The 8,825-nt window shown below is 49.4% G+C and overlaps 1 pseudogene; it reads left to right on the top strand.

Moving 5' to 3' along the window:
* The first annotated feature begins 3,295 nt into the window (after positions 1-3,295).
* LOC121491796 lies at positions 3,296-7,268 on the top strand (annotated as a pseudogene).
* Positions 7,269-8,825: the final 1,557 nt, after the last annotated feature.

Below are 8,825 nucleotides of genomic sequence, written 5' to 3'. Positions count from 1 at the left end.
TTATAACCTCAATATAAAATAATCACACACAATTAACCCTTGAGCAACATAGAGGTGAGGGGCACTGACCCCCTGCACTGCGAAAAATCTGTGTATAACTTTTGACTCCTCTAAAATTTGACTACAAATAACTTACTGATAACATAAAAGTTGATTAACACATTTTTTGTAAGTTATTATATACTATATTCTTACAATTAAATAAGCTAGAGAAAACGTTTTTGAGAAAAATCACAATGAGGAGAAAATACATTTACAGCACTGCAGTGTATGTGTGAAGAAAAATGCACATATAAGTGGACCCATGCACTTAAACTTGTGTTGTTCAAGGGTCAACTGTGTATGACTTCCCAAAATTACCATGGAGTCATTTGGAATTTACACCCAATGCAAAAACCAAAACACCATGGTTAAAAAAAAAAAAAAAAAAAAAAAAAAAAAAAAAAAAACTGCAATAGGACATAGGCTTACTTATTTTCTAAAGTTGCTACTTTACTAACTCTTCTAGACAAAACAAAATAACAGCAGGATTTTATCACGATACCTATAAAATATTCCCCGGGAATAATTTAGGCTTATAGAAATATGCTTTCATGATTTAAACCTCTAGTGCCATTGAATGCACAGTTGAAGTAATTCATTTAATGATTCCTCAGTGACCTCAAAGAATGAACACACCTGCCAAGGTTTCTAACCAAGTCTTAGGCCAGAAGAAGGAAACTGATTGGCAAAAATCTTTTCCTTTTTTATTTTCATTCGCCCCCACAAAATTACCGAAGCATACCACTGTAGTGTAGTACAACTCAGATTTACATGAATTACATACAGATTAATAGTGCTTAATTATCTTTTCATGAATTCCTGTGTCAAATTACTTTTGTTTGGGGATGGATGTAAATTTTGTATTTCTTATAAGTAATTAAACTAGTTTTCTCTCCTTAAATGATGGACCTTTTATTTTAATAAGCTTGAACTTCTGAACTTTGGATCTTCTATTTTTATAAGCTTGGTAACTCTTGAGAAAAGTTTTTCCATATTTAGTACTCATGGTGCCAAATGCTGAATTCTGTAATGGGAAGATAATCAGAAGAAATAAACATATTTTGATGACACCAACAATTAAGACAGGTTGAAAATACCATTCTGTGGAGGCCGAAAGAGATAAGACCTCTGGCTACCATCTTAAGGCCCTAGATAAGTGAAAGTCAACAGCTGCGGCCCGTAGCCCAAGTCAGTTCCAAAAAAGACTGCAGACCGTCCTTGACAGAAAGTCCCATATCGGAATGAAAACAGAGCTTAAGAAACTCCCCCACCCTTTCCCCCATATCGGAATGAAAAGAAAAAAACTTTCCTTCATCCCTTCTGAAAATCCCCTAGACCAGCCCATAAAAACCCAGCTGGAACCCCCCTTGGGGTCCAAGCCCCTGCTCCGCTCTTTTGGGGATACTTGGGCCCAAGCTCAAGCTTGCTCATAAACCCTCCTGCACTTGCATCAGTGTCGGCTCTTGGTGGTTTCTCGGGTTCGCAATCTTGGGCACATTTGGGGGCTTGTCTGGGATCCAAGAGATCCCCAGGACCCCATCCAGAGGGTTCCACACCTGGTGAGTACTCAACTTTTTCTACGTGTTGCATGCATATTCTCTGAGAGCTCTATGCTGTATTTCTATCTGTAGGAATTCCAATCTGTGCTAGGTTGACACTGGCTTAGGTGGATGCGCTGGCGGGCTGTCAACAGGGGTCTAGGAGACGTCCCTTGCCCCTGCAGGGAGGATGGGGTCCTCATCTGTAAGGAGGACGGAAGTCCCCATATGTAAGGAGGACAGAACTCCTCGTCTGTAAGGAGGTTGAAGTCCTCATCTGTACAGAGGATGAAGTCCCCATCTGTAAGGAGGACAGGAGTCCTCATCTGTAAAGAGGATGAAGTCCCCATCTGTAAGGAGGATGAAGTCCCCATCTGTAAGGAGGACGGAAGTCCCCATCTGTAAGGAGGACGTGGTCCCCATCTGTAAGGAGGACAGGGTCCTCATCTGTGAGGAGGGCCGACTGCCAGCCCTTTGGTTGACTTTCTGTTTTGTCTCTGTGGCCGCACTGGAATGTTTGTCTGTGTTACTGTGTCTTTGTTAAGTGTCCTAACTGTCTGTGCCTTGGTGTGGATGGGGGACATAATAGGGCAGACACAAACCACCCACTGTCCCTTATGCTCTCCCACTTCTCGGACATCAGGGAAAGAGCTCATAATCTGAGCACAGACATACGGAGAGGGAAATTTCAGACTTACCACATGTCAGAATGGCCAATCTTTGACGCAGGATGGCCCTGAGAAGGAACTTTCCACCTACTTATTATCTTACAAGTTAAGGCCCTGATCTTCAGGGACAAACTGGACAGCCACTCTGACCAGGTGCCCTACATCCTGGTCTGGCAGGACATGATCAAGAATCCCCCTCCTTGGCTAAAACCATTTTTTACCCCCCAAGGCAGGACCTCCCAAGATTCTAGCCCTGCGGAAAGGCTGAGAAGGAGACCGACTCTAAGACCCAAGTGCCCCTTTATCCGGTCTTGCAGGATTTCTCCCTGGAGGACCTGATCCTCCTGCTGCTCTACCTGACACCCCTTCAACCTACCTACCACCCCTCCATCGAGAGCACCGGGGGGCTGCAGAAGGGGTGCCACCCCTCCCAGATGAGGGAGTCCCTGTGTGCGTGGATAGACCCACTGGGAAGCCCCACTCCCTATCACAGGGTGGCCGATTCCCCCGCCCTTCCCCTCCAGCCATGGGCCCCCTGATGAGACCGGCAGACAGCCGATGTTATATTGGCCATTCTCCACCAGTGATTTATATAATTGGAAAAGCCAGAATGCAAAGTTCTCTGATAATCTGAGAGATCTAATCGGGCTTTTAGATCCTGTTCTCTTTACCCACCAGCCTACTTGGGATAACTGCCAACAGCTCTTGCAGGTTCTCTTCACCATCGAGGAGAAAGAACGAATTCAGGTGGAAGCCCGGAAGTCTGTCCTGAGAGAGGACAGACAGCTGACTCAAAACCTGGACCTCATCCTTCCCCTTATCCCACCCCAGCTGGGACCACAACTTGGCTGAAGGTAAGGAGAAGCCCCGGGTCCACCGCCAGACTCTCCTGGCAGGTCTCCAGGCTGGGGTGCACAAGCCTACTGACCTGGCCGAGGTATATGGTGTGAGGCAGGGTAAGGATGAGAGTCCAGCAGCCTTCTTAGAGACAGTCATGGAGGCTTTTAGGCAGTGCACCCCATGAACCCAGGAGCCCCAGAAATTACCATGGCCTTTGTTAACCAGGCCGCTCTGGACATTAAAAAGAAACTGCAAAGAGTAGAGAGGCTAGGAGAGAAGAGCTTGCAGGACTTAGTAATAGTAGCAGAAAGTCTGTAATAATAGAGAAAGTCCAGAAGAGCAACAAACTAAACTAAGCAAGCAACCGGCAGACCCGAAACCTGGCCAAGATCCTGCTGGCCACAACCATGGACGACCCACAGGAAAGATGGAGGCACCTCAAGAAGCTGGCTTCAGGGACAGGTATGGAGGATGGCCCTGGTCCCCATCGGGAGCGCCCTAGACTGAACAAACACCAATGTGCTTGTTGCAAAGAAGAGGGCCACTGGGTGAAAAGCTGCCCTAACAAAAGACCTGAGGCCCCTTCCAAGATCTTGGAGATGGAGGACCTGGGCGATAGGAGAGTCGGGGTTCGGCACCCCTCCCCGAGCCCAGGGTAACTCTCAGAGTGGAGGGGCAACCCGTTGAAGTGGACATTGGGGCACAACACTCGGTTTTATTACAACCCCAAGGGAAATTGGCAAGCAAGACTTCATGGGTGCAAGGGGCCACGGGCACCAAACAGTACTCATGGACTACCCGAAGAACTGGGGATCTCAGCGTGGGCTGGGTATCCCACTCCTTCATGGTCATCCCTGAGTGTCCCTACTCCTTGTTAGGTCGGGACTTGTTCACCGAGATGGGGGCACAAATTCGCTTCCACCCCGAAGGGGCAAAAATCCTAAACAAGGAGGGACACCCGATTCAGGTGCTTGTCCTGAGTTCAGAAGATGAATATCGTCTCCACCAAACACCCTCAGCACCAATGACTGACATTGACCGTTGGCTACAGGAATTTCCCCAAGCACGGGCAGAAACTGGGGGAATTGGGCTGGCCCGGCCCCAAGCAGCCATATACACAGAACTAAAGCTTGGGGCAGACCCAGCCAGAGTCAACCAATACCCCATGCCTCTCATAGCACGTACGGGAGCCACATCCCACATACAGTGACTGCTGGACTCGAGCATATTGAGCCTTGCCAATCGGCATGGAACACTCTTTGCTGCCGGTGCAGAAACCACACTCTAACGATTACAGGCCGGTCCAGGACTTAAGGGAAGTCAACCGTTGAGTAGAGGCTATGCACCCTATGGTCCCAAACCCATACACCCTCCTCTCCACTCTGCCTCCAGACAAAACTTGGTATACATACGGTATTAGATTTAAAAGATGCCTTTTCAGCCTGCCTTTAGCACCCAGGAGCCAAGACCTTTTCACCTTTAATGGACGGACCCCGAGAAAGGCATCAATGGCCAGCTCACCTGGACTCGACTACCACAAGGATTCAAAAATTCACCGACCATCTTCGATGAGGCCTTACATGAAGACTTGGGTGAGTTCCGTTCCAAGCACCCTCATTTGACCTTATTCTAATATGTAGATGATATCCTGTTGGCGGCGGAGGACCAGGACACATGGCTGCGAGGCACCAGGGACTTGCCCCAGACCATAGCGGCCCTAGGATACCAGGCCTCAGCTAAAAAAGCCCAGATCTGCAGAGCAGAGGTGAGCTACCTAGGGTGCAAATTAAAGGATGGACAGAGATGGTTGACGGATGCATGGAAGGAAACCATCCTAAGGATCCCATAGCCGGAAACTGTCTGCCAGGTACATGAATTCCTGGGGTCAGCAGGGTTCTGTTGACTATGGATTCCGGGTTTTGCTGAGATGGCCAGACCCCTCTATGAGGCCACCAGGCACCAGCAAAATTTTGAATGGACAGAGGCCATGAACAGAGCCTTTAATGACCTTAAACAGGCCTTGCTGTCTGCCCCGGCTCTTGGGTTGCCCAACCTAGCCAAGCCCTTCTACCTGTATGTGGACGAGAAAGACAGGGTGGCAAAAGAGGTCCTTGTCCAGTACTTAGGTCCCCGGAAGAGACCCATAGCCTATCTCTCCAAAGAGCTGGACATGGTGGCCACTGGATTACCATGTTTACATGCTTACAAATTATTGCCGTGGTGGCCACTATGGTCAAGGTCGCAGACAAGCTGGCCATGGGGCAAGAACTGCATGTCACCACCCCACATGCTATGGAAGGGGAACTCAAACAGCCCCGGACCACTGCATCAGCAATGCCCGTCTGACCCATTATCAGAGCCTACTGCTACACCCCACCAGGACTTTATTCAAGCCACTGACAACCCTGAATCTAGCGACGCTACTCCCTGTCCCAGACTGGGACCCCCTCTGCGTGAGTGTCCAGGATTTCTGGCACAGGTGCACGGAGTCGGAGCCCATCTCCAGGAGCAGCCACTGCTGAATGCGGACGCCCCCTGGTACATGGGCGGCAGCAGTTTTGTCCGAGAAGGAGTGAGAAATGTGGGGGCAGCTGTAACCATGGAAACGGAGGCCAGCTGGGCAGAACGTCGGCTCAATGGGCAGAACTGGTGCACTGGCCAAGGCACTGACCATGGGGGAAGGTAAACGAATAAGCATCTACACTGACAGCAGGTACGGCCTCGCCACCGCTCACATCCACGGAGCCCTTTACAGAGAGAGGGGGCTTCTGACAGCAGAGGGAAAGACTATTAAAAACAAAATCGAGGTCCTTGACCTCCTGAGGGCCCTCTGGCTGCCCAGGGACCTAGCCATGATCCATTGTCCGGGACACCAGAGAGCAGACACCCCAGTAGCCAGGGGAAACCGGCTCCCCAATTCGAAAGCAAAGGAGGCGGCCCTTTCGGTGACCCAGGTCTTAGCAATCATGCTGCCCAATCCAGGGCACCCACCCTGCCCGACACCCCCAACTATACTGAAGCGAACTTACACTGGATCAAACGCTTGCCTGTGACCCAGTGCTTGCATGGCTGGTGGAGGGCTGTAGGCTCCAGCATCATCCTGCCAGAGGATCTAGGATGACAAGGCCTATCCAGAATGCATCGGGGTACTCACATGGGAACAAGGAAGATGGAAGACCTCATACGACATGCAAAGATCACTATTAAAGACTCTCGAGCAAGGATCGAGCAGATTGTGGCGAGCTGCCATGCATGCCAGTTAACTAATGCCACTGCCCATGGGTCTAACCTAGGTGCCCAGCTCAGAGGGGACCGCCCAGAAGCCTACTGGGAAGTGGACTTCACTGAGGTAAAACCTGGAAAATACGGATACAGGTAGTTACTAGTGTTTGTAGATATTTTTTCAAGGTGGACAGAGGCATTTCCCACCAAACATGAAACAGCACAGACTGTGACCAAGAAACTGCTGGAAGAAATCTCACCGAGGTATGGTTTTTCTGCTATATTGGATCAGACAATGGCCCAGGATTCGTCTCTAAGGTAACATGGGGAATGGCCCTAGTACTTGGGGCAGATTGGAAATGACATTTTGCATATAGGCCCCAGAGCTCAGGACAGGTAGAGAGGATGAACAGAACTTAACTAAATCAGCCCTGGAGACTGGCGGGGACTGGGTGACTCTCCTCCCCTTCGCCCTATATACGGTGAGGAACTTCCCATATAAGATGGGACTGACTCCCTACAAGATCATGTTCGGTCTTCCTCCACCTGTTATCCCCAATTTAAAACCTGAGGTGCTTGCTGAATTTGGTGATCACCAACTTTTTTTCTCCCTCCAAATGTTACAAAGAGCCCAGAGCAGGTGTGGCCTAAGCTGAGGGCCCTCTATGAGACTGGGCCACCCCCAGACCCCCATCGATATCGGCCAGGTGATTGGGTGTACATGTGGAAACATCGACAGCAGACACTCCAACCTCACTGGAAAGGACCTTACATTGTGATCCTGACCACTCCCACCACTCTCAAGGTCGATGGAGTAACTCCCTGGGTCCACTACACCCACATCCAGCCAGCTGATCCACACACCATCCTCAAGGACTTTGTTGCAGAATGGAAGAGTCAGTCTGACAAGGACAATCCCCTAAAGCTAAGACTGTGTCGCTCCCACTTACCCCACTAATATTACTTGCGCTGTATCCCCTCATGGCTGAAACTAACCCCACTCACCACAAAATCTAACATGGATAGTTCATAATGCAGCCATGGGAGAAATTTTAAATGTCACCACCGGTTGCATCCACCCGGGACTTGGTTTCCCTCTTTAATTTTTGACTTAGCTTAACTCCTTCAACTGACATGGGACAGGGCTTTCATTAGTCAGCACCATTTTTATGTCTGCCCGGGACACACCGGGAAAAAGGCCTAACAACCTGGGGGCGCCAGCAGTTACTATTCTCCTCATGGAACTGCGTCTCCACTGGCCACACCTGGTGGGATCCCTCAATAAGGGATGACCTGATATCAGTCAACAAATTGGCCCTATAGGCCAATGCTCTAAAATAGGCCCTAAACATAGCAAAGACACCTGCAATCTGGTAAAGATTACCTTCAGTCCTAAAGGACAGGCAGAGACAAGTTGGAATACTGGACGCTTTTGGGAAATAAGACTTTATGAAAAAAACAGAATCTTCCCAGGAGATCCCAGGGTGATATTCGGAATCAGACTCGAGCAACGACCCCTGACTAACCCAATTGCCTTAGGCCCAAACAATGTGCTAGTGCCTTCTCAGGCAATATCTATAGCACCCCCTTTGAATTCCTCCCACAACCCGTCCAGCTGGGGCACCCCAGTCCCGACTCACCTTCCGGTGTGCCCCGCTCCCCTGCCCCTCAACCCTTCTCAACACCCTCTTTGGGCCCCGATGTCCCAGACTTACAAACTCCTCAATGCAACTAAACCCAATCTTACCCGATCCTGTTGGCTGTGCTATGACATCCAGCCCCCCTTCTATGAAGGAGTTGCAATAATGGGTCAATATAACACAACCACGGACCCTAATGCTTGCAGGTGGAACCAAAAGCCTGGTAGTAAAGGCCTCACCTTACAATCCATGTCAGGCCAGGGCCTCTGCATAGGCCCTCCTCCTCTCCACTACCAGAATCTGTGCAACGTTACACAGCCTATAAACCGTACAGGGTATCATCTACCGTGCCAAGACAGCTGGTGGGCCTGTTCCGAGGGATTAACTCCCTGGGCTCACAGACAGGTTATAAACAGAACCGGGGGCTTCTGTGTGCTGGTTCAACTATTCCCTAGGATCATCTACCATTCAGATGAGCAGGTACTTCAATGGATGGACCCAGGTACCCACGAGCAAAATAAATGAGAGCCCATCTCTGCTGTCACCATCGCCACCCTAGGTGGCGGGGGGGGGGGGGAACCCTACCTACTTTTTTTTTTTTTTCCTACTTTTTTTTTAAGAGACGAGGAAGAGTATCACAATAATTTAGGGAGAAAGGTGTACATTTTAGTTCGTATGCAAATTTCAAGTACTGTGTGTGAATATTTGTAGAAATTAGTGACAGCACAGTCGGAGGTGGAAGGCACCAGAAAACACAGTGCTTAGGGGGAGAGCACTGGCCTGGGTGTGAATACCTCTCCACTTACTGGCTGAGATGCTAGGGCAAGTCTCTGAACTTCTTTCTGAGCCTCATTTTCCTCTTGTGGAAAATGGGG

The sequence above is a fragment of the Vulpes lagopus genome, chromosome 5 (assembly GCF_018345385.1).
Source record: "Vulpes lagopus strain Blue_001 chromosome 5, ASM1834538v1, whole genome shotgun sequence".
In the NCBI taxonomy this organism is placed as follows: Eukaryota; Metazoa; Chordata; class Mammalia; order Carnivora; family Canidae; genus Vulpes; species Vulpes lagopus.
Note: the sequence above shows the minus strand (reverse complement) of the source record. Positions and strands in the feature narration are given on the sequence as shown.